This window comes from Sitophilus oryzae, unplaced genomic scaffold (genome assembly GCF_002938485.1).
Source record: "Sitophilus oryzae breed Bouriz unplaced genomic scaffold, Soryzae_2.0 scaffold_576_pilon_pilon, whole genome shotgun sequence".
Classification (NCBI taxonomy): Eukaryota; Metazoa; Arthropoda; class Insecta; order Coleoptera; family Curculionidae; genus Sitophilus; species Sitophilus oryzae.
Genome location: NW_022147169.1, coordinates 72,359 through 100,204, shown reverse-complemented (window position 1 = coordinate 100,204; position 27,846 = coordinate 72,359). Strand labels below are relative to the sequence as shown.

The 27,846-nt window shown below is 32.3% G+C and overlaps 1 protein-coding gene across 1 annotated transcript in view; it reads right to left on the bottom strand.

The window, feature by feature from the left end:
* Nucleotides 1–27,846, bottom strand: part of LOC115887503 (SCY1-like protein 2) — a gene marked incomplete at its 5' end in the record, with an annotated part of 80,468 nt that overhangs the window by 1,108 nt on the left and 51,514 nt on the right.

Genomic DNA, 27,846 nt, shown 5'->3' with positions numbered 1-27,846 from the left:
TAGTAGAACCTACTTAGTTTATCTATATGACAGAACATGGCAACGCTTAAATACAAATAGATGACTTTTTAAACATTGTAAAGCACAGGCCAGCGAGCTGTGTTTTTAAGATATCCAGTTGATTACTTTTTAATATTAAACTAAATTATTCCATATGTAATGCGTCAGGGATGCATTTTATCACCCTTATTCTTCAATATATGTGGCGAATTTATAATGAGGGAAGTTTAGGTATCACTATAGCTGGTGGACAGATGAATTTAAGGTAAGCAGATGATAGCACTTTTAGTCGCATTCTCCGCAAATGAATTAAAATACATCGTGCATAAATTGGAGGCGCCAACAAGAGATATGTGGGTTAAAATGAAATAAAAAGAATACAACACTAATGATTATCGATCGAAAACTACAGAAATGGGAGGTTTCGAAATGTAAGTAGATCATTTCATATACAGACATCGGCTCTTTGATCCCAAACAACGGAGGATGCGATGCAGAAATCAAAAGGAGACTATGTATAGAGACTAAGATTCAGCCGTTTCATTTAACAACAAACCAAGACTACTAAGAGCCCTAATTTTCCCCATTGCCACTTATGCCTCGGATACCTCGACGTTGAAGTTGGCAATGCGACGAAAAGTCGAGGCTTTTGAAATATGCTGTTATAGATGGATGCTGCAAATATCGTACATATCTTACAAAGATTTCAATTCTTGAACAACTTAATATTGAAGACTTTCAACATCTATAAACTTATATAATATACTTTGGCCATATATCTAGGAAAACTAATAACCAGTCGACATCATCAAAATCAAAAAATCAAATTTTGATGTTTCTTACGAATAGACGCAAAATAAATTATAGTTACATAGTGAGGTAATGATCAAATTGAATGACACAAAGCTAAAAATATACAGAGCAGTCGGGGATAATTCCAAATTGACAACCCTATATCATATATACATACATACGTAGATAAGTAAATCACTATGGAAACTGTCGCAAACATATCAACGATTTCCATTTATCTTTTTTTAATAAAGAAATAAGAAAAATAAGATTTTGTTGTACACGCGGTGCTTCTACTCTATCTATCCTTGTCGAGGACCTATCGTCCGCGTTCCAAATTTAAACATTAATTTTAAAAATTTAATTATATAATAACACAAAAATTAAATTATATAAAAATTACATTTAGCCACTCCTTACGAATATCAATATTCTTAGGAAATCTAACCAGAAAGTATGCATGTGGCTTAATATAAATAAAAAAAACAACTGAATACTTTACTTGCTTATAAAAAGATGATTCGGGGACCTTTATATTAGAAATTCCACACACTAAACACTTTCTAATCATTTTTACGAGTATTTAGAAAGTCCAACGAAAAAAAATAGAAATATAATGGCACAAACTTAAAATTAACTTCTCACTGAAGACACTTGCACCCTTGGCTATATAAAAGCGGTCGATAAAAGAGTAATTAATACAATTTTTAAAATAAAAAACGCAAAAAACAAGCGACGTTACACAATGGAAGTAAGATTAACAGTGAGTTAACAACATATGATTATGACAAGATTATGATAATGAAAAGTTGGTTTCCATAACAATGTATAATTTGTACTTTATAAACCCTATGAAATTGTGATTGTTTTGGAAATACGTGCAATTTTTAATGCGCATGCGCAAAGTAAGGCCCTCGAGAGAGACAACCTATCACAACCTATTGAACGTTTCATAAGTGCAATAAAGAAGGTTTGAAAATGGCATGTCGTGATGTTGGAGATATATTTTTTAATGCTAAACTTATGGCGTTGATTTATCTACGTAAGTATTATGATCTAGGCTTTTAATGCGCATGCGCAAAGTAAGGTCCTCGAGATCCTGGAACAACACAAACCTATTGAACATTTCATAAGTGCAATAAAGAAGGTTTTAAAATGTAAGTTGGCAGCCAGCCTACTTACTTGGAATTTACAAAGCATTCCAAATTAACTTGGATAAAACAGTTAATAGGATACAAGCAGCGCAGCGTACAAGTGAGACGCGCGCAGAATTATTATAAGTACAGTTATATGGCAGCATCCAAGTATACTTTGTCCAAGTACACTTGCTCCGTGTCAAGCTAAATACCTTACATTTACCTAATTTTTTTATTTTTACTGAATAAAGTATTATAGTCACGGAATATATATTTAATATCCAACCAATAATAATTGTATTAAGTAGGTGTTGCCATATTCTGCAATATAAAGTGATAACCATGCCTACGTGTATTCTACGTAGACATAACTAACAGGACTAAAACAGGTTGTTATAATGGCAGTTAATATAATCGTTTTAGGGAATTTTTGTTGCGTTATTACCATAAAATACTTTGCTTCTCCTTGTATATAATTTTGTTTTAGTAATAATATACATCCTCATGCGTTCAGACTGTGCAATGACAAACCATTCAAAATAAGCTTGATAACACATAATACATGAGTTTAGACATGATCGGAAAACGTCATAAAAATATTTCGCCATCTTTAACACATCTTCGTCGGCACACTTATAACCTACCTTAAGAAAAATATATTTATGTATATATACGAATATAGTGCGAAAAAGTTAAAATTTTCGGAAATTTATAGAACAAGAAACAAGATATAAACACTACAAGTACAACCATCATAAATATATAAATATATATTTTATGTATCTATGTATATAAGTCGACTCCGTCGAAACCAGGACTTATATAACGTCTATGCAATCTTTAGTTTTAGCATTTATGAAAAATATGAAATTGTATAATTGCTTAATCTCACAACATGTAATTGTATGTAATAGGCGATTGTCAGATAAAAGTTGTAAAGAATATCTTACTATACAGTATCGTGTTAAAATTACAAGGCTGAAAAAGGACACACTTATATTTTTAAGGAAGTCCATCCATCTTGTGCTGTACACCAATGAATCTGTCCACCATGCTTTATTTTGTTTTTTAGTTATTGTTTTTATCAGAGGGTTAACCTTGCCTGAAGTATTACTCGCTAAGTCGTACATTATTCTGAGAAGTCCGTAGACAAAATTATGTCAAATTGTAAAACTGACCCATTGGTTTACCTGAGGAGGATGTTCTCTCTCTCTCTTGACTATTCCACATGTAAAAGGAACGTCAGAAAAGATCAGTCTAATAGCTAAAAAGAATATTATTAAAACTGTGTTCAAATCGGGATCGATTCTAAAGCTGCGTCCACATTGCTGCGTCCACTTGCTTGCGAGCAGGCCGAACGAACACGTGAAACACGAAAGATATCGCAAACAGTCGGAGCGAGATGCTCGCGGCGCTTGCGACTCTCGCGGTGCTCCACGTGCTTGCGGTCACATAATATGCCTGTTTTGACTGTTCGGCTCTGTCGCGGTACATCAAAGAGACGGTTCGGAGTCATGTGAGCACACTTTACGGCAGTTCAAAGCGCCCGAGCTGTTTGCGTTGTGTGTTTAGTTTTTAGTTTGGTTTCATTCATAAGATTCGGTATTTACTGCAGTATGATGATGCTACCATGATTTTTTCATTCAGAATTAAAAATAGTTGTGTTTTGTTCTTGGATTAATAATATTCAATACCTATACCTTTAATAAAATATAACTCTATATTTATATTGCCGACTTATCTTAATCTGATCTTTGAAAACTTTATTTATATTTTGGCATACGCCTGGTACTATTTTTGAAATGCTTTGCTTGGAAACTTTGAATAAATAACCCAAGCTAGTATGTTACTCTCCAGTTGCAAGGAATCTTCATGTTATGACCAATCTTTCTTTAACTCTTTCTTTAACCGGATTACACTTCCTAAAAGTTGTATTTATTCTTTCAATACGGGGGCTAACTAAGTTAATAAGTCTATCAAAATCAGTAGCGGACATACGATACAAATTATTAAAAAACATTCTGTCTGTTTGTAAATCGCGTAGAAGTTTACTTACACTGTGCTTAGATCTACTTTTAATAAAGATTAGATTAAAGAAAATTATTAGATATCTAACACCGCTTTTTTTCTCTTTGTCTCCTTCGTTTTATAATAATGATGGCACTAGCAGCCGCTATTAAAAATACTTCGGTATCATCCATGTCCGAACAGCACGAACGCAAGCACAAGCAACGAGCCGAAAGATCTTGAGAAACACGACAAACAGGAAGCGCAAGCAACGCAAGCACAATCAGAAGCAAGAGCGCGAGCAGGATCACGAGCAATGTGGACGCGCCTTAAGAAGTGTCCTAACAAAAATAAGACCGGAGTTATTGAAACAAGAGAAAGAGTGTTTCTACCAGCCTTGTGAATGCGGTGAGTCGTATATTGGATAGACTAAACACGTACATAAAACTCGAACTACAACTAAATAGAACCAAACTAAATTGATTAACTTTCATATAGCTTAAAAAAGTTATGCCAAACAAATAAATAATATTTGTATAATATGTCAGATTAATAAAATTATTGTTATAGTTACTAAAGCAACTCAAAATGAAAATATATTAATAACATTTTTTATGCAATAAATTAAAAAAAATAAAAGTCAATATTATGATTAAAGGATGTAAAATAATATTATAAAGTTAAAAAATCTTGCGAACACAAATTTTAGAAGAGACGTGTATCCTATATGCTCACATTATGTATATACAATTATTTTTTGACTCTAAGGTCTAATTTTAGAAAAACATATTCGGCTTAAAATATGAAATATTTGTTAGATAGTTTATTTAAAAAACATATTTAGATTATGGTTAATACAACACTATACTATTATTTTATTTTAATAAAATTAAAAATAATATATTTTAATAAAAAAAAATAGGAATAGGAACTAATTTCTGAAATCAATTTTATACTATAATAAATTGTTTTTTATAGAGATTTAAAAAATAAGGGCTAAAATTATTGACTGCTGGGTATTCTACACCTTTAAATTTTGATTATAAAAATTACCAGACACTATCAGACTAAACTTATATTATAAAGTTTAGTCCAACACGATAAACTAAACTTTTTGTACATAAAAACATGTAGAAAAAGGTGAAACAATGAAGTCAGGTATTGCGGTCCATGTTTGGACAAAACAGTACAATATAAAGTGGTCAGAAGCTCGGGTTCTTCACAGGGAACCTCATTGGAAAAAGCGTAAATTTAAAGAGGCCGTTTTTATTACAAACAATAACAATATTTTTGGCAATCCTAGTTCGGAAATATCTACGACATGGCAACCACTTCTAAGTGGATAACCTCACGGTTGACTTCACCCAACTTCGGCTGTAGCATAAAAGCTCAGTAGTTTTTGGAATTAGTTTAGTTTACTCTTGATAACGGTCAGTGATCCTTCTAACAGAGACGTGTTAATAAAAAAAAAAGAAAATAAAGACAACGGATGTAAGGAATTCTTTTAGTTTCAATATTTTTTCAACGTCATCTTTAAATTAAAAAATATGTGTTTATAAAATAAATTTTTACCGTATAAATAATATTTCGAACAATTTAGTTATTCACAAAACATGTGGGCAATTGTAGAGAATATTTTTGAACTATTTTAGTTAATAGAATTTTCTACATTATATTTACAGTTTGCTCAAAATTGTAAAATTAAAATCTATTTAAGCTTTTTCACTTGAACTATTTTAAAATAATGCCCAAAAATCATTACACTAAAATAACTTATATGTCTTGATCTATTATACAGATTGGGTCAAAATCTAAAAACATTACAAACATATCAAATTTGATAGAACAAATTAATATAAATACAAGCTCGAGTATAGGGGTATTTTAAAGCAATGTCCAAAAATAATCGTACTGAAATAGCCTATATTGCACGATCTATTGTAGTAATTGGTTGTTCTCCAACCTTATGTTTTGTTCACTTTCTATAAAGAATAACGATATAGTATTGCTTTTTTTCATGACAATAAATCGAGTCATTATTTGTCTCTTGTTTATTTACTTGTTGGAGGTATTTGTTTTTAAAATGCATATACTTAAAACAACACAAATTGAGTACTGACTTATAACATTTCAGCAAATTTAAAATAAAAGGAGTTTTTCCTGCTATGAAAATATAATTTATTGTGTTATTGTATATGTGACAGTAAAAGTTGAAAATCAGTGATTGTTAACAATTACTAGTAAAAGCTCACATTCACTGATTTTCTAAGACTACACCAGTAAAAGTTCAACAGCTATTTTTGAAATCAACTTTGCTAGTGAATGTTAACATTCCCTGGACGATGGCAGTGAGTTTGAAAGATTCAGTTAGCGCGGTTGCCACATGTTGTAAAATATATGGATAAATAAAAATAAGTTGAATAATAGGCAATATAAGGATAACAGTAAATTGGGCTAAACGTTGGCAACTTAATAGGCAAATAAATATACTAAAGAAGTAAATTGTAATTTTAAGATATGTGCATCAGCTTGAATATTGAGGTGATCCAATATTCTTAAAAATTTTATTTGTTCTAACTTCCACCAACATTTTTCCTCTCCACACTCGTCCTGTACAATAGAATAACTTTTACTGGTGATCTTTAGTAAATGTTACTTTCACTAATGAATGTTAGAAATTACTAGGAAAAGTCGACAAATCTCTTTAAAATACCACATTCATTGGTCCAATGCGTAATTGTTAGCATTTCCTAGTGAATGTTAACAATCACTGTATTTCCGACTTTCACTGTAACATATCTTATTTCCAAAACCACTCGGTGTAGCCTCTAACAATATAATATCTTTAGTTTCTTTTTCAAAAATTTAATTGTTACTGCTAATCCAATAAACAAAAAATATAGGCATCCCATTTAAACATGAATAAGATTTTTTCAGAAAATATATTTTATACCTATTGAAATATTTTTAAAATCTATGCCTTCATATTTTGTAAAAGATTGAAGTAAAAATTAACAGGAAACTCGAATTTACGTAAAATTGGCATTCTGAATCTCAGTATTCCCAGTAGCAAAAAACAGGTTGCCTTGTAACAACAACCGTTATGATGTCTTGATACAATGATTACATCTTATACAGATTTTAGAGTAAAAGTAAATTATTTACTGGATGGACAGATTTCATTTGGTGTTTATATACAGGGTAACATTATAATATCTCAATTCTTCTGAGAACACTAAGTGTCAAAATGTATTTTTTTCGGTTTAGGTACTTCATTTTTTTCTTACCAAAATACTCCAAAAGTTATCATTTCTATAGAGTCACTCTGTATATTTTTTGTACGCATATTGTTCTTTATTAAAAATATTGCTATATTTCTTATAAAATAAACATGTATACATACACAATGAAGATCGTATTATTTCAGATACATTACTGAGAGTATTGGTACCAAATGTACCAAACGTTACAGTACTATTTTGAATAAGAAATATATTAGTGAGCAAAGATGGACGTCCAATATAGGTAGAGAAACATTACACTTAGTATTGACTATATAATATACGTAAGTTTTTATAAAAAAAAGTTTAAATAATAATGGATAATAATCATTTCTTAAAGTAAGGTTTCAAACTCTAGAAAATTTTTTATGTCTTTTTCCAACAGGATTTTCCCTTATTCAGAAGATTCAAAATATGGGAATATATTTTTCAATCCTTTTAATAAAAAATATAAAACACTTTCACGAAAGCCAAATTCTTCTATTATCTGAAATTTGAATAAAGAAACATGGCTTTTACTGCTATGGAATCTGCATTAATAATTATACAGGCTTTGTTATTTGTATTACTTAATTTATAGTACGAGAGCTAGCAATGGCGGAAAAACAAGTATTTTAAGACGTCTGGCTCTTTGATATATCTTTTACTATGCTCTCTAGAACAGCATGCGGCCCGTCTGGCTGCCGGTAAACGTTGCGTTCTCTACTGCGCATTGAAAGAAGATCCTATATTTTTATTAGTCCTTTAAATTCTAGTATTGAATATAAATTGAACATGTCTCCATAGTGCAGTGCGTAGAGTTTCCGACCACGAACCTGTGATTCAGAATTCGAATCCGGGTCGGGGCAAAGACTCTTTTATTTTAGTTTCGTTTATATTCTGATCGTAAAGTATTAAATATTTGTTTTATTTAATTACCAGAATTATTTAATCCTTTACTATCAGAATATAAACGAAAATAAAATATAAAAGTCTTTGACCTGACCCGGATTCGAACTCTGAATCATCGGTTCGTGGTCGGAAACTCTACGCACTGCGCTATGGAGACATGTTCGATTTATATTCAATACTAGAATTTATAGGACTAAATTAATAAAAAAATATAGGATCTTCTACCGATGCGCAGTAGTGAACGCAACGGGTATCGGCAGCCGGATAGGCCGCATGCTGGTCCAGAGAGCATAGTAAAAGATATATCAAAGAGCCAGACGTCTTAAAATACTTTCTCGAAAACGTTGCTAGCTCTTAGTCTATTATAACACTGTCCTTATTGAAAATACAATTAATTTAAGGTATCTTTTTATAAAAACTTACTTACAAGCTCATTGCGCTTAACACACATAAACTAAATATATCTTAGGAAGTAAATATCCCTGTCTTTCTCTCTCACACTCTTTCTCTATCTATCTTTCCTTTCCTACATTTAAAACTAAATACATTTATGTATATGTATATATAAGACACAGACAATACAATAATTATTTTAAGGTTAGAAGAAGTATAGATAGAAGCGAGCCATTCTAGATCGTACATATAACAATTGGCAGACTCTTGTTGTCAAGGTCGTTGTTAGAGTTGTCATACCTACCCTATTAGGCTAAAAATGTATATGTATTGCATACTTCAACCTGACTAAAAATACTTGTTTATCCTTTTTTTTACAAGATTTTGGGTGGTGCATTCTATTTTTTGGTTAATCTTACTCTGATTTTGGTGTTTATTCTATCCAGATCCGTGCTACTCCATTTTTCCAAAGGAGAACTATAATACCGAAATTGCATATGTGTTAATGGCTTTTGTGATGCTAAGTGAATTTATTCCTATTTCAAGTATTTTTTCCAATCTCCTTTCAAATTGCTTTTTATGAGTGTATCCTTCATTAAAGTATGTTGAATTTTACTAGTTTGTAGTTTGCTCAGGTAAACACCTGTAGGGACCTAATAGTTTCCCTCTCTCAACTTTAACTGTTTGACATTTTTTAATAAAACAACAACTAAATTAAATTATTATTTTATACAGGGTCCTGCAATAGTGCGTCAGGCATCTGTAGCTCCTAGAATAAAAAACTTGAGAATTTTGTTTAAGTGCAAACCTAAAGTGTATGTATGTATCAGGATGTATTTCAGGAAAATATTTTAACTTTTATAGGGTGGCTCAAAAAAGTGTGAGTGGACCTGGATGATTTTTTTTAAATGGAACACCCTGTATATAATTGTATTTTTGGCTTCCTTTCAGATCACTTTACATAACCCTAAGATATGAATAAATATATTTCGATAGTTTCAGAGATATTAAAAAATAAATAAAAAATATGTATTATTCAGCCCTTCTTAAAAAAAATATTAAAAATACAAGAACTGTTCTGAAATCAAAACTATATTAGGTATTTACTTTAGATAGTCTGTTCTTAGTATGTTATAAATATGATAATCGTATATCATACAGGATGTTCAATATTCTACGCCAAACTTTCTAAAATATAAAATAATTTTTCTTTGTTATTTTAAACGGAACACCCTGTATATTATTTTTTTATTAGATGGAGAGTTAAAAAATGAACATTTTTTTGTATTTAGAGTATTTCAAAATTTTGAACGGTTTCGCAGATACGCGCAGTATTATTTCATATGGCGCTTTCAATGGTAAAATACGAGAGAAAAATCATTGGGTGGCTTTGATAAAAATTTACTGTGGAAAATTCCATATGAAATATAAAACCGCAAATATCTGCGAAACCGTTAAAAATTTTGAAATACTTTAAATACAAAAAATGTTCATTTTTAAGTCTCCGTCTATTGAAAAAATAATATATACAGGGTGTTCCTTTAAAAACTGAGGAAAAATTATTTTCATATTTATAGCAAAGTAAATACAGACTATCTAAAGTAAATACCTAATATAGTTTTGATTTCAGGACAGTTCTTGTATTTTTAATAATTTTTTTAAGAAGGGCTGAAAAATACATATTTTTTATTTATTTTTTAATATCTCTGAAACTATCAAAATATATTTATTCATATCTTAGGGTTATGTAAATTGATCTGAAAGGAAGCCAAAAATGCAATAATATACAGGGTATTCCATTTAAAAAAAATCATCAAGGTCCACTCACACTTTTTGGAGCCACCCTATAGAAGTTAAAATATTTTCTTGAAATACATCCTGGCACATACTTTAGGTTCGCACTTAAACAAAATTCTCAAGTTTTTTATTCTAGAAGCTACAGATGCCCGACGCACTATTGCCGGACCCTGTATATTTATTTATATATTTTTATTATTTATAGACTTTTTACTTTTAAATTTAAAAAAGATACTAAAAAGCCAAATAATTTAGTCACCACTTAAAAAATCATCAAAATCGGCCCATTAGATCAAAATATATTAAACTTTAAATTAAGTACAGGGTGCCCTATTCTGGTTGAAATCATACGGTATCTCCGTTATCCACAAGCCTGTCCCACCTTTTTGTCAAACGGAAGATGCCGTGAACAAAATTTTCATAGCCCTCTTCGTTTCCGAGCTACAGGGTCTTTTTGAAAATTTTGTAATTTGGGACACCCCCTGTATCTCTGTTATTGTTAAAGGCATCGAGAAGCTGTAAACTGCTTATTGTGGATTTTTTACGTAAAAGACAGTGGCCTAGTCTGTTATTCTACAAAAAGCATATTTTTAAAGATATGAAAAAAAATAATAAAATACAATTCTAAAATTATGTTTTACTAAAAAACTAAAAAAAACACACTGTATATTTATAAATTAATATGATCTGGCTTTGCCATAAGCTTCTCAAAAGTATATATCACTCGTACATTTCTTTTTCACTATTTTTTTTGCCAGTATTTAAAAATTTTTATTAAAAAATAGAATTATTAAAAGTATACTGCTAAACTGCACTGTTTATTTGGGGGAGCCACTAGTGAATTCTTTATGTATTAGGGAAACTTAATTCCCTACAGCTATTTGTAAATATTGGAATCTATTCGTACCGGAACGTTTTAGCTCATGTCCTTAGCTGATTACGTGAGTGAAGTATACTGTCAGCAAGATAGCGGGCTCCAGCCTCACAACTGTTTAAAATATTTAGGAATTTTAATTATTTTTTTCTTAAATTAAGAATTGGAAACCAATGGAGCCATATGATGGCCTCCCTCATTCCCAGATTAGTCCGTTCTCGATTCTGTTTGGATTTTTGAAATCATTAAAATATTCTCTCTACTACATGGTCGAACAAGGCGCTGAGGGGGCAATTTTTGACTGATCGTTACATGCGAACGTACAATCTTTCGAGTGTAGAAACGCAATGACGTTTTAAAAATTCATTTTTTCAGCCATCTTCGCATATTAATTTGCGATCGTCGTGAGCGCAAAATTACGAGCCGGAACTGTGGCAACGTCGACAAATCACAGTAAAAAACTATATTCTTTCCAGTTTAACCCTATATTTTACTGTTTGTTTACTTTTCATTACTTGGTGTTGATAATCGAGGTTTGTTGTGTTGTTGCAAACGATTTATTGTTTTTAATATATTAGTAAGTTGTATAATCTAATACAAATAAATATAAAAAAAAAAAAAAAAAAAAAAAAAAAAAAAAAAAAATGTTTCTTGTATTATGCACAAGAAACACTAGTTGTAGAACTCCACTACTGCTTTGTCTGAATCCAAAAAAATAACACTATAATCTAATTAATACTCATTCAGATAATAATCATATCAATTACGCCAAGTTTTCTTTTTGTGTTTCTGGGATACTCGGGATCCTCGATGTTTGGCGGCACAATGGCAACATGTGTACAATCTACACATCCTGTCACTCCCGTGAACATATAGATATATTCCGAAAAATCTAAATTATAATACGTAATTATGCAATAAATACCCATATGGTAAACCATACTGTTCTCTCATTCCGTGAGTTTTGAAAATTATTGGAAAATTCAACCCATTGATCGAATATCTCTGGATGGTTTAGAGCGTTGGTAACTTCATCAGTTGAATGAGAAACCGAGGCTTGACACATACTGATGTATTTATAAAGCAACATCCGGCTGGTAATAAGCATTTCCGTAAAATTTCAAAGCAGCTAAAATCTGAAATTTAATGTTTATTTCATAGATATTACAAAATAAAATGATACCAACTTTGCCGTCAAATCCAGTCTCTCTTCTTTGCTGGTCGCATGTGTACGTACGAGTAAATAACTGAATTAAAAAACAGCACAAGTCTTTGGATAACCGAAATCACTAATAAATTACCTTTCACTCAGTTCTATGAACGCATTCCCCGGATTGCGCAGAACATTACGGCCGCGGCGGTATTGCGGTTCTGAATTTTTGGGTTTCAGTATTGAAACGGTTAATGAGATATTAAATCCCATTATTGTTATTACACACAGAAACGCCCAACTTCTAAACTTGGAACCTATCAAAGATCTAATAATGCACTTAAAAACATATCCTTACGATGCTGTCGATCCGCTCACAAGTGTACCGGAAAGACCTTTAATACTGCACCAAAAAATACCGGTTGCTAAAGGAAGTGGATTTTAGTGTTCAGTCGAAAGAAAGTTTACGAACGGTGCGGGAGGAGCATGATTGGTCAAAAATTGCCCCCCTGGGAAATGTTTACAATAACATACCTAGTATACCAAAATTAATAATGCAAGCTTTTAAATGTTTGCAAACCCATCCCGTTATTGTAAATTCCGTTATAAAAAGAAGAATGTTCGAGATTCGAGGTGAGGTGACGGTTTTTAAAATAAAATATCAATCCCAAAAAAAATAAAGTGAATGACTATTTTAGTAACTACCATCTTGATTTTTTTGTTATTCATCACGGCCTACTATTGGGAAAATGGTATATTTTTCCCGTATTACGGTAATGGTAAAATAAATACGGATGATATATATTTGCGAGAGCGTATCATTGTAAGTACTGAGGGTTGTTCGTTTCGACTTTATAACTTTGTAATTCGCCATTTAAAAGATAATAATGACTACGCCACTGTATCATTCTGTGAAATGAATACGGAGCTGTCTAAATTATAAAAGAAATTTCGAAAATACTTTGTTTTTTGTTGCACTACTTGCATCTTCCGTTTGACCAAAAGTGAGTTTATTGGAGGCTTTAAATCCTTCTATCTTCTGCTTTTATTATGTTAGCAATTACCTTACGAGTAATTTTATGGTGTCCATTTTTCGTGTGGGTCAGTGTAATTTCCGAGATGTCCATTTAGGGACATCCTGTTATACTAAAATATATTACTAATGACCCCTGATCTAACTGTGACCAGACTGTAATTGGAGTGTGATTTCATCAAAAGTATTGATCGTCCTGTATATAATATAACAGAAGAAATAAATAGTTGGATTCCCCTTCCACGTCTCTAGCGATGTGCACAGTTTCTCGGTTTATTTCATACGTTTGGCAACGTGTTTACTGTCCTCTCTTTGTTCAGTACATTATAAACGCATTGTACTCTTCTTACATACGGAAATCTCGACACAAGACTAACCTTTACCAGCCCTTAGTATGACATAAGTTAGAATTGATTGACGTATGCAATTCTTTTCAGCCACTTCCTGTTTCACTGGAAAATTCGATAGAAATATGACACTCTATATTTCGATGAAATATTACATATCACATGTCAACTTTTGACATTTTCACTTAAAATACAATAATTGTATTTTAAATTTAAATGTAGAGTGCAATGGCTGTATTAAAAACAGTAATTTTTAATCAAGGAGCCTAAGAAAAATATATGTAATCGTCTAATGTTTTTAGTGTCTTGTCCTGACCGGTTAAAAGACGCCCAAATCGTATTATTAATCATATCTCAATTTTTTAAATGGAGTGAGGGTGGCTTGTTAGCATATCTGGAAAAAGCATTTTTTACGAATAATTTGTTACCACACACTTGGTATTTCGAGTCAAATTGGCGTTATGAATCGCATATTGCAATTTCAAATAAACCATGTTCAAAAATGTTAAAAGATATGTTATGCCATTCTAATCAGAGCGCTATTTTCTATCGAATAAAGTAACAAAATACAGAGGGTGGCTCATTAGCATATTTGGAAAACGATTTTTTTACGAATATGTTAGATACATAGTTTGTATTTCGAGTCAAATTTTCTTTACATTTATGGTCGTGGCACTCTAAATTGCGATTTTTTAAGCAAAAATGTCAAAAATTGGCACATAACATGTGATTCTATTCAAAGTGTCATTTTCTATTGAATAAAGTAAAAAAATACCGAGGGTGGGATTTAAAAATCAAAAGTTGTAGTCGTTTCCGGTGAAATAGGAAGTGACTGACAACAATTGAATATGTGAATCAATCCTAATTTATGCCATATTTATATTAACATACCAAATCTCGATTTTATATCTGAAGAAATAAAAAAGGTATAGGGCGAGCCACTTTTGAGACGCACCCTGTATAGTTATTAGACTGAAATCATAAATTTCAAATGTTTGTGTGCCCAAAGGTTCAACAGAGACTGCTTCATCATAATTTTATCTAGAAAAAGCACACTAAATCTAAGTTTTGGTATAAAGTACTATATTTAATATACTAATCGTTATTTTTTTTCAAGTCAGCTAGCATGTTGTCCTTGTTAATAGGTGTTAAAGCTAACATGTTTCTGTATATTCGTTCAACTAGGATATAACCAGCTCTTCAACTTAAACTATTTTTTTCGCATAAACGGTAAGAATATGAGCTATTTTTGACATCAATGATTTGAAGAGAACTTACCGATTTATTGGCTGAAATACTATCTCTATGATATACTAATTTTAATTAATAATTTAAAATATCTACGCTGTTTTTTTATAAGTAAGAGTAGGAATGCAATACAAATTATCCTACATCTGTCATATATGTATCTTTGTTAGTATTATAGTAGTTATAAATAATGAAGAAGGGGAGTATTTTGTTAGGGGAATGCAAAGATAACCGCATTATAGGCTTTGTTAAGTAAAACATCTTTTTCGGCTCTACCACCTCCAGTCCTATCCTTTTTTAAAAAGTGTAATATCTTATTTGTGGTAACACCATCTATATCTCTATTTCTCAATTGCTTATCACTAACTGTTACAAAGAAACCGAACATTCTCCAATAAAACCAACATTACATAAAATGTATTCTGGCATTTCTTCTTCTAAGTAATAAAAACTGCATATAGCTTCGTACGTCAATTCTATCAGCTTTGGATGCTTATTGAGCTTAAAATGATCTGTTAGGATCCACTATAGTTCTGAAAGTCTTGCTGCCTTTACTTGTCAGCTATGCCATAAATTGTGGCGAATGCTCTATTGTGAACTTTCTTGCTTGGCACTGCCATCTTTCCACCATTCTATAGATTTGTTGGCCGCCCACAGTTTTATAGCTATTTTGCATGCAAAAGCACATCAGAATTGTTGTGGCCCTGTGAATCGTATTGATTAACAAACAGGAAAGAGACATTAGACACAGGAAATTAGACACAGATACGAGTTGCAAAAGCGTTACAGCAATTACATGAAATGCTGAACACAAAAAAAAACTAAAATCAAGTGTACTCCCCTGGAAAATCATAACAATGCTGTAAAAATTCGAGAAGAATTGTTGGAATATGTAGCGGAATTCATTTACCTCGGCACACAGTGTGGCATGTAATGGACAAAATTCAGACCAAACGCAATTTTAAACTATGCAATATGAGAATTTGTATAACATCTTTGGATACAATATTGGTCACTATATAACGTAAGTATAATAGCAAATCGTAGTTGGCTATGCTTTTGTTTCTCTGCGCGCATAAACTTTGACATGTCAAGATTTGTCAAATTTTAAGCTAATAAACGTAATCTGTCCAATTAATTGTGTTTATAATTAAGTGTTTTGGGTTTTTCCATAAAATCAAAATGGGTTCTATTCCTGAAGGTAAGTACTTCATATTGCTACCTAATATTACTTTTTGCACTAAGTCCAGTTATGGATTCATAACGGTTTAAAGTTCCCTGTTCATTTTTTTTTTGTAATTTTTAGCATTTCCGACTTTGCTTAAAGTTTAAAAAAAATCACTTGTGATCACCTATTGTACTTTTTTATCAGTTGTTCATAAACTAATGGTGTTGTCACAGACAAATTTTTAATCACTATGGATTACCATTAACGGAGTTATGACTTTTTTTAGAGAGAGGTGTCATAGTCAAAAATAAGGACTTGGTAGAAGCTTGGTTAAAAGTCCAAAAGGAAATCGAAAGCAGCTCGTATACGAAAAAATATTGAACCTCATAAATGTATCTGAACCTTCCAAGCAGTTGCAAGATGAACTTCAGAAATATACTATTAATATATATTATAATTAATATATATTTTACTATTAATATATATTATACTTTTATAGGTTAAAAAAGGTAAAATGCCAATTTTACCTTAATAGCTTGATAGCAGTTGAATTTAGGTATAGCATATTATACATGAAATGTGCCTAAAATTTTGCGTAGATTCAAGTACAAAGCTTTGCTCTGGTACCTACAGATTTTTGAAATACCCTGTATGAATGAAAATAATTTTAGATTATGCAACCTAATTACTGTACAAATTTTTAAGCGAATTTTTTCTTTATCGCTAGTAGTTTGGGTTATTTATTAAAATATCAACCATTAACGCACTATTGTGACACCCTATATATATTTGCTGCCTGTATTTTTTTAGTCTAAACTATAAGTAATAAAACAGCGTTTACAGAATTGAAATTGGTTCACTCATTTTTGAGATATCTAATTTTGTCCTTAACTCATATACCACGCCACACTGTGCGGCAGTTTGATTTCGGAAAAAACCAATATTGACTCTGAAATTCAGCACAGAATTAGCAGCGCCTCAAGAGCATTCTGGAAATTAAAAGACAGGGTTTTCTACAATCATGACTTGAACTAAAAAATAATAAAATAAATAAAACTTGCAGTGTATAGAGCAATAATAATCCCCACCATGTTATATGGAAACGAGATCTGGGTGCCCTACCGCCGGCGCCGGCACATGAACACATTAAATAAGTTGCAACAGAGACACCTTAGACAACTGTTAAGAGTCAAATAGTATTACCATATCTCAAACGTATCGGTCCTTGAAAGAGCCAGCTGCGAGAGCGGTGAAGTCATGGTTACTAAATCCCGCTTAAGATGGAATGGTCACGTATACAGGATGCAAGAAAACCGCCTACTGAAGTCTCTTCTTTAAGGTGAGCTTGTAGGCAGTAAGGGGAATCCGGGTGGACAACTCAAGAGATACAAGGATACTTTTCATGAAAACTTAAAAGGGATTAGCGTGCAGAAGCAGTGGGAGGAATCAGCGCACAACTGAACGCAATGGAGAAGAATTATTGTAAACTCAGTTAACAACGACAACCAAAAAGTAAATAAGCAACAAAGTAATGAGATTTTTGAAACTCCGGAGTGCTCATGAAAAAAAAACGCCTTCCGTAACCATTTTCAGATGCGTGTCAAATGCCCGTCAGCGAGTGATGACAATGATGATGATGGTTGATTATCATTATTTATCCACTTCTTCTTCCACATTTGTGACCATTGTGCTCCGATACCTAGGCAAATAAGAATTGAACCCTGTTGAATCTAATGCATTTAACGTTGATTGGTGAAGATGGCAACTGAACGATATGCTTATCCTGGTATATTATTCCTTCTACACAATAATAAATTGCCTTTATTTCCACCTGGAAAACTGTGACATCCTTGGACTAATATTCCAGCTCTGTTCCAGCCTTCTTACGTTCTTGAGTGTATATACCTAGTGTGTTATCTCAGCTTGTATAGATATACAGTTTTTCTAGTCTTCCCTATATGGTATAATTGTTTTAAATATAATGGTTGTTAAAAATATACCGAATCTTATCTGCTTTTAATGGTTGGCTTCCAATTTTCAGCTCCATACATTTTGCCTGTTGTGCTGCTGACGATGAATGAACCCATGCATGACAGTTCTGGTAGTTGTAGTAGATTAGCATAGTAAACAGTACTAGGTAATAACCTAGTACCACTTTACCGATTTCATGATTTTTCTAGCTCATTGGAATGCTTTGAGTTGAGAAGTTCTAGTATTACACTTAACAAAAATATACGTATAGTATTTTTTATATTAGATGATACATTATTGAATACATTAAATTTAATATTACCAACTTCCTAAATTTATCTTAATTAATTTTCTAGTTTAATTTTTTTAATGTAGGACATTTTGTATTGCAAACCTTTATACTATAGCAAGAACGCTACCAAATGTGTTAAACCGTACATTGTAAATTTATCTCTAAACTAAAAGGATTTTAATATCTAGGGTTAGTACGATGTTTATAAACGCAGTAGTGCCTACACAGTCGATATAATCAATAATTTTTTTATAGTACCTGATGTTGCAACTGGTATTAGCAAACATTTTACATTTCGAATGCAGCAATTCCAATCACGTGCAAGTACATTAGGCGTGAGTGAGTGATTTGAGTGAGCTGGTGAGTATTTGGCGAGTAGGTGAAAATATGAGTAGTGTGCGACTGAAGTCAGTGACATAGTGAGATATAGGAAGGTAGAAGGAGAGAATTCGCAGTTTGTTCAAATATTTGAGGTAAAACAGTCCAAAGCAAGAAGATGGATTTTCTTTAATTCTCTTTAAGTTTTCTAATTGTAAATGTTTGTAAAAAATCTATTTCGATAAATAAAATGTTAATTATCATGTTCTAGCTACTATTTAATTGAAATAATTCTGTTAATGAACTAAATGGTACCTACAGTTAATAGAGTTAATAATAAAAATATGTGGCTTTATTGAAATTTAATACAGGGTGGCCCATCGAAAACGTTCCGCAAGGCATAACGGCCAGGGTATTCTTTTTTCAAAAAATCCAAAAACACGTCAACTTTGTTTGTGAGGGGGACAACTTTTGCCCCAAAAACGATTGCAAAATCTTCAACCCTCTGAGCGGGGGTGTCATCCCCCAACTTTTTTCAAATGGGAAGGAGGGTCAAGTGGCGCTGCAATGAAAAGAGCTTTCTATTCTCTATATTTCCCAGCCTCGTTTTTGAAAATCGGTCGAGTCATTGAGAAAATATGAAGGATTGAAATTTGAAAAGTTTATTTAAACATTTATCAGAGTAAATGATAAGGATACATTCCTTCGGCCAATTTGAGTTTTTTTCTTATTATTTCTAGATGTTTACGCATTTTTTCACTTGCCACAAAGTTGAACGATCAGGTGCGGTAGTTGCTAGATAGCTGTTCTGTGACTTTGAACAGTGACAACTGTGCTTTGAAGTTCTTCTCAATATCGTTAAACTGACGCACAATAGAATTTCCAAAAATACCAGTCCACACGTTCAATTTCTGAGGGTTTTGTGTGTGCACCTCGTGAAAAACCCTGGGGTTGTCCTCAGCCCAGTATCAACAGTTGTGTGCCGATTAACTACATCGTTCAAAAAGAAAGTACTCATCCGGAAAACACACATTAAACAGGAAATTATTATCATTCGCCACTCGTTCACTCATAGTTTCACAAAATTGCAAGCGACGATCAAAATTGTCTTCGTTGAGTTCTTGTACCAACTGAATTTGGTACGGGTGGAACTTGTTTTTTTTTAATATCCTTTGGACATTTGTACGATTCACGCCGGTCTCATTGGCTAATTTTCTTGTACTCAGCGTACTATCCATGGCAACTTGGCCCAATACGAATACCTCTATAGCTTCATTTACTACAGAATTTTCCCTCTGCCTCTTTTTATTCATAACGGAACCAGTTTCGCGAAATTTTGCTACTAACTCGCCAACAATTTTGCCATAAAGGTGTTTGTCAGGATGGCGTTCATTGAATATCTGCGCAACCCGATTGCCTGTTGATCAATTGCCGATTGATTGATTGATAGTATTTTTAAAATAAAGTTCGATTATTTCCACTTTTTCTGCAAGTGAGTACACCATAATAATTGTTAAAAAGTTTAACGGTATTGAGAAGAACTTCAACGCATACATAAAAAAGAATACCCTGGCCGTTATGCCTTGCGGAACGTTTTCGATGGGCCACCCTGTATATTAATACATATACATAACTACAAACAAATGACGGCGAGATCTAGCAAAAGCTACTCTAATCTAACGTTCCAATTATGATGAAAATAATCAAAACATACTTTAAACTACACTCAGATGCAAAAAAACGCAACAGAAGATTTTTTTACAAATTTTAGTGTTAAAGTGTTTTATATTTTTTTTTTTACTTTTAGTCCTATTTCCATGACTGTATATAAATTTATCAACTTTAAATCATCAACTCAGCTTTTTTTATAAATTTTAGTATTTGGCTTATTATACAGGGTTAATTAAATGGTTGTTTTTTACCCTAACTTTAAAACACCCTGTGTAATAATTTCGTGAGTGACTTTTCCTAAAACAATATTTTTCTGTCAAAGCCATGTATCTTGAGCATTTTGTTTTTTGACTCATGTCGACACATGCCTTGGTGAATTTTTAAGGGCGAAATGAACTTGCCTCCAACAATTTGCAATTTTTTCATTGGAACAACTACCGTATGATCGAATAAAAACGGCGTCAGCGATAGCTATGAAATGAAGATCGCCGTCATTTTATATGTAAATTTATATGGGAAATGGAATCATCGATCATCATTTCCTGGACGACGTTTTTTTTCGATCATACGGTACTATCATTACATTCATTACATTATGATGTCATTTTTTAATATCACGAGGTAACTTTGGTGACTATTTAATAATTTTAATTAATATTTTTAATAATTAGGTATTAAAAACCGTAAAAATGTAATGATACAGACTTGGTTTTAATAAATATTAGTAACACTAAAAGAACTAAGGATATTAAAAAAATACCTGTAATATCTGAGTGTACAAACAAACATAAAACTTGTAAAAATACTCTATTACATTGTATTGCCTCTCCCGGCTGCTATAACAGTCTGTAGATGTCGGTTCATAATATTAGGCTGAAAATATATTGTGTTATGTTTTCCCATACTTCTTCAAGGACCAAGCGAATATTCATAATTTTGGCCATCTTCAGCAAGATCAGTGATTTGAAATCTTCGACAGTAAGAACCAAATTCAATGGTACATAACAATTATCGCCAAAGTCACCTCATCATTATGAAGAATAACATTAAAAAGTAACGATATTTGAAAAAATTGCAAAATATGGCAAGTTCATTTTGTTCTACATTTTGCCAAACCAAACCAAGGTGTGTGTTGATATGAGTCAAAAAACAAACTATGACCGAAAAATAATGATATAAGAAAAATTGTTCACAAAATTATTGCACAGAATGTTTTTAAGATAGGGTAAATAAACAAAAAAGAGGGGGTTAAACAACAATAATTCGCATAGAGCTGAAAATTGGTACAGGTCTTAAATACACTATTATAAATGATATCTGAAAAATCCCCACCCCTCCCGCGTCTGCTAAAAAAATTATTCAAGGTCAAAAGTCAAAAATATATTTTTTTGTTTTTTTCTCCCAAACGGTAAGCGCTATCGCAAAAGTATCTTAAACAAATGTTGTAGACCATTAAATTTTCTACAATAATGGTTCTTATACTTGTTTCTTACGAACCACCATTCATGAGATATGGCGATTTCAAAGTTGAAAAACTGAGATAGTGTACTTGGCGCATTTTTTTAACGTATTTCCCCTGCAGGCATAGTCCATAATATATTGTGGTTAAGTTTTATTATCCATTATACTACTAATTTAAAAAAACGGTGCTCTTGGTAATGATTATAGTCGAACGGATTATTGTTGATTTTGGGAGAATTTTAATCTGAGTGGTAATCTTCAAATGATACTTTAACAGTAATGTGTGCGCAGATGTATTCAAAAAGATTGACTCTTCTCCACAAGTCATCATCACAAGTGGAATTCGCTTGCTTCTTGCTATACAGGGTGTTTCAAAACAAATGCGAAAAACTTTAGGGGGTGATTCCTTGTTCAAAATAAAGGGTAGTTTGCTTCATAAACGTTGGGTCAAAAGTCAACCATTAGGGAGATATCGCGGTACAAAGATGGCGGAAAAATAATGTTTTTATTTTTTATCTTGAAAACGAAAAGCGATAGACTAATGAAATTTTATGGAAGCATTACTATTATGAAAACACTTTTGGTAATTTTTTCACTTTTTAAAATGAGTGGAAGGGGCTGGAAATAAACTACCTCTATAATTCTTGTTAACGAAATTTAAAGAAAAATCTTATCAAACACATGCAAAAAATGAATTTGAATAGTTTCGTTTGTTTAGAAACTTTTTTATCTCTTGTGTTTTTTTGATAAAACTTACCGATTTGAAATTAAAAAATAAAACGTAGAGCATTACATGTCAGGACAAAAAACATTTTTAGATAAAGAATCTACTGGGCTGCTGTCAAACAGTTTTATTTTGTAATAATATCGTTACATTTTCTTCTGAACGATAACCTCTTAAAAATTGTTTACCAAGACAATTTTTAATTCTGTATTTTAATTCATGAAAGTACAAAATAATATCGTTAAAAAAATAATGTTGAAACATTGGAACTCAAATAAGAACACAACTTCTTTTGCAGGAGCAATTAAATTTTTTACAACAAGTGTTGAAAATGTCTACCTTGTGATGTAATACATGCATTTATCCTACGCAACATTGAGCCCCTAATACGCTGAAATATACCAGGATTATTTCTTATTATATCACATGATGCAATTATGCGATTTCGTAGGTCTTCGATATCCTGTACTGGTGTAGCGTAAACTAATTCTTTTAAATATCCCCAAATACAAAAAGCCAAAGTTTTCAAATCTGGGGATCGAGGCGGCTAGTAATGAGGCCCACCTCTTCCTATCCAGCGGTTTTCATAATTAAGATTTAAATACCTTCGTACATCTATGCTGAAATGTGCTGGAGCACCATCATGCATGTAATACATCTCGACTCACCAGTTAATCTTAAAGGTAGAAAATGGGGCCCAATTAAATGTTCATCGACAATTCCTATCCAAACGTTAACGGAAAACTGATATTGATGTCTAGATTCTATAACTGAATGAGGATTTTCTTCAGCCCATACATGCCTATTATGGAAGTTTTGAATTGCATCTCTTGAGAAACTAGCTTCGTCCGAAAAAAGAATTTTTGAACAAAAAAAAGGGTTTTCCATATTCATTTGATGAAACCATTGGGAAAATGTCATTCTCGGCTCGAAATCTCTTGGTAAAAGAGCTTGAACTCTCTGTATATGGTAAGGATATAACTGCTGTTCTTTTAATATCCTCCATACAGTTGATGTACAAGTATTTAAGTCCGCTGCAATTTTCCTGGTACTTGTCTCAGGTTCGTGTCAATATTTAAGACAGCAACTTCTAATCTCGGGTGTTCGAATTTGGCGGTGTCGGCCGGTATCCAAACTTCTTTTTTCGAAAGTTCCAGATTCATGCAGCCTTTGATGAAGCCTAGTGAACGTGCTGTGGTGGGGAGGTCTACGATTCGGATACATTTCTGTATAAAGACGACAAGCTTCCAAGGAATTTCCATTTGCACGCCCATACATAAAATGCATATCTGCCATTTCAGCATTAGTGAAATTAACCATTATTGTTTTACTGATTATCTAATACGGAATTAAAACTCCTTTTTTACGCAATTAAATAGATCATAAAAAGGGTGCGGAATAATTAACTGATCGTAAGATAATAACGTATTGCAGTAGAGTAATGTCAAATAAAATAATATTAGAAACCTCCTAAAAAGTGACAGCGGCCGACTAGATTTTTTCCTAAAAAAATTACAGCAGCCCCCTAGGTTCTTCATCTAAAAAGCTTTTTTTCCTGACATGTAATGCTTTACATTTTGTTTTTTAATTGTAAATCGGCGAGTTTTATCAAAAAAACACAAGAGATAAAAAAGTTTCTAAACAAACTAAGCTATCCAAATTATTTTTTTTGCATGTGTTTGGTTTGGTTTGGTTTCATAAGATTTTTCTTTAAATTTCGTTAACAAGAATGATAGGGGTAGTTTATTTCAACCCCTTCCACTCATTTTAAAAAAGTGAAAAAATTACCAAAAAGTGTGTTTTCATGATAGTAATGCTTCTATAAAATTTCATTAGTCTATCGCTTTTCGTTTTCAAGATAAAAAATAAAAACATTATTTTTCCGCCATCTTTGTACCGCGATATCTCCCTAATGGTTGACTTTTGACCCAACGTTTATTGGGGCTAAACTACCCATATTTTTTTGTTTTAAAATCCTTGGTTTAGGCCAGTATAATTAAAGCGTGTTGCATTTGTTCAATTAAAATGTGCTTTATTTCTAATTAAATACAAGACACCGTCTGAAACGTTTTTCTTGATTTTCTCAAAACAGTAAAGAAGTCGGTTGGTTCCTTATTGCATAACGGGGTCCAATTGTGGCTAGGCAATCAACTAAACTCAGAAAACTGGAGTTGAAAATTTGTAGATAATACTTTGGAGCTGATTAAAACTTTACTTCCACCTACTCCAGAAAAACTACTTAAAAAGGGTTGTAGCGCAAACTGTGGTTGTAAAAGAGTCGGATTGTTTTGTACACCAATATGTACTAATTATTACAGTCTTTCTCCAATATTAACTTAAATACAGATGAGGATTTTAATGAGGAGACAACTGATGCATCTGTCATAGATGGGTTTCCAGATATTCCGCAAGAAGATGAGAAAGAAGAAAGCAAAGAAGACATTACTGTTGAAGTATCATTTGAAGATTACCAATCAAATTAAAATTCTCCCAAAATCGACAATAATCCGTTCGACTATAACCATTACCAAGAGCACCGTTTTTTTAAATTAGTAGTATAATGGATAATAAAACTTAACCACAATAGATCGTGGACTAGGCCTACAGGGGAAACCACGTTAAAAAACGCGCCAAGTACACTACCTCAGAGGTTGTGCGGAAATGTGGGCATATTATGAACACTACGAGTTTTTCAACTTTTGAAATCGCCATATCTCAGGAATGGTGGTTCGTAAGAAAGAACCATTATTGTAGAAAATTTAATGGTCTACAACATTTGTTTAAGGTACTTTTGCGATAGCGCTTACCGTTTGGGAGAAAAAAGCAAAAAAAAAAATATTTTTTGACTTTTAACCTAGAATAATAATTTTTTTTAGCAGACGTGGGAGGGGTGGGGATTTTTTAGATATCATTTATAATAGTGTATTTAAAACCTGCACCAATTTGCAGCTCTATGCGAATTATTGTTAATTGAAATGTCTATTTTAACTGGGGTATAATAAACTAAGTTTACGAATTAAAGTTGATATATTTATATACAGTTTGCTAAAAAAATCAAGGAAATAGGGCTAAAAATAAAAAATATATAATTTTAAACTTGACCAAAAACTTTTCCGTTGCGTTTCTTTTTGCAGCTGAGTAGAGAAAAAAGAAATTGCACATTGATATTGATTCCTTTCTTTTAAATGTTTTTTTGCAAGATTTTACAAGATTTTTCTTAAAAGTAGATGTAGTACCAGATAATAAAATTAAACTGTCCGATAATGAATTGTACCACAATAATTTATGTGCCTTATAAATAAATGATTGTTGAAACGTGGAAGACAAATGTTTAAATGTATCCAACTAAACTCTGCACGGTGTTGAAAAATTATGGTTCGACCGTCTAGTCAATTTGTCATAGAGATATATTGGCAGTTTGTGTAATTTAAAAAATAAAAACAAGAAAGTGAAAAAGAAAAAGATCTTTCACTCTATGCATACATGGTCAAACTTTCGCTCATTCAAAGAAAATTTTAAACATACATTCTGCACTAATTAAATGTTTTTTTTTTATCCTTGTTAATCAGCATGGATATGTTTTAGGTACCTTATATACTGATATAGTTTTCTACATAAAACAGATAATATAAGTAAGTGTCCATATCCCACAAAATTATCAGCTGTAATAGATTTGCCATATTATTTTAAATATTCTTGAAATGTGCTGATCTCTCCCCCTTCCTAATCTCACAATCTTGTAGGACGATGACCTAATGAGTGGCTAATGGGTGAGTAAGCGCTTGGGTGAGTGAGTGAGTAATGCCCATTTACACATAACAAGCTTGGCCGAGTAGATCGCCAATCTAGACGCAGTAGTACAATTATTGGTCTAGTATGTACAACTGGCACATCAGCAAGTTAAGGGAAATATAATTCACTTTTATTATCACGATCAATTGAAACAGTTATTGTTTCGTTAAAATATAATAAGGACTTGCAAATTGGCAACAATAAGTAAAACAATTTGGCAAAAAATTAAGAAAAACGCGCATTTTGTCAGTTTACACCGAACGAGTACCTACTCAGTTTTAAAACAATTATTGACTGAGTATTTCACTCCGCCAATCTGTTTCAATATTATTATCTCTGTATTACCATCAGTGACATTTTTTGTGTTCTTCCTACGTGAAATGTGTAAACCAAGGTAAATGGTAATAACATTTTTAATCAAAAAAATCTAATTAAATGCGAGAGTATTTTTAAATGCTGTAAGAGAAAGAAAATAAACTTTAAATTAAACTAAATCCATAAATTTAGTTCATTACACAATAATTTATAGGATTGAGCATCAAAAGGAAAATTCCACTTTAACTCTCAATGAACTACATTCCAAGAATGTACAACTTTGAGAAACAACTCACTGTTGTATTGGGTAACAAAAAGTATGGGAAGAGTGAAACATTTGCTAATAATTATAACATCGCATACTGATGCTTCCAAAACTTAAGCAGGAACAGGGATAGGAGTATTTGGGCTAACTATCAAAAACAAGAAATGTCCATCTTATCTGATAGTCAAGGAAACTTGAAAGTAATCAACTCAGTAACCATCAATTCAAAGTTGGCCAAAGAACGCCTGGAGAAGGTGAACAAATCAGGCAAAGATAATAAAGTCCTCCTACTCTGGGTGCCAAGAAGAAGATAATAGGGGCTGGGAAGAAGATAATATATATAGAATATATAGATAGATAGAAGGTAATAGATAACACAGATAGAAGGTAATAGAAAACAAATGATCTAGCTAGAAAAGGAGCTAACAGTTCACTAACTGGACCAGAACCGTTCTGCTTCATAAGCGGAGACCAACCTAAAGCCGAACCCACGAACCTGGGAGGCTCCATTCGCAACCAAGAATGGGAATCATCCAACGGTCTAACGGCCGTATTCATAGTCGATCGCCAGCCGAAATTCCGGAGCTTTCCCGAAATTCTTCGTTCCTATTTCAGAGTCGAGCGCTCTCCGAGTAACGCGTGCGCACATCCGTCATATAGAGTAACCGCTCTCTCGCCGGCGGACGGTTGGATAAGCATTTTTTTCCGTTTTATAGTCGATCTCCAGGCGAAGAACACTTGCGCAGTTTAAACGCCATCCGGTGATTTTCGGCCGGCGACAGGAGCATGTCCTTACTATCTCCGGGCGGTCCGACAGTTTAGTCTGGTTTATTTCTCTAGTTGAAAGAAGCACCAAGCAAACTGAATTAATTATGGATATATATAATACTGTGACGATTAACGAGAACGATGACATTCGT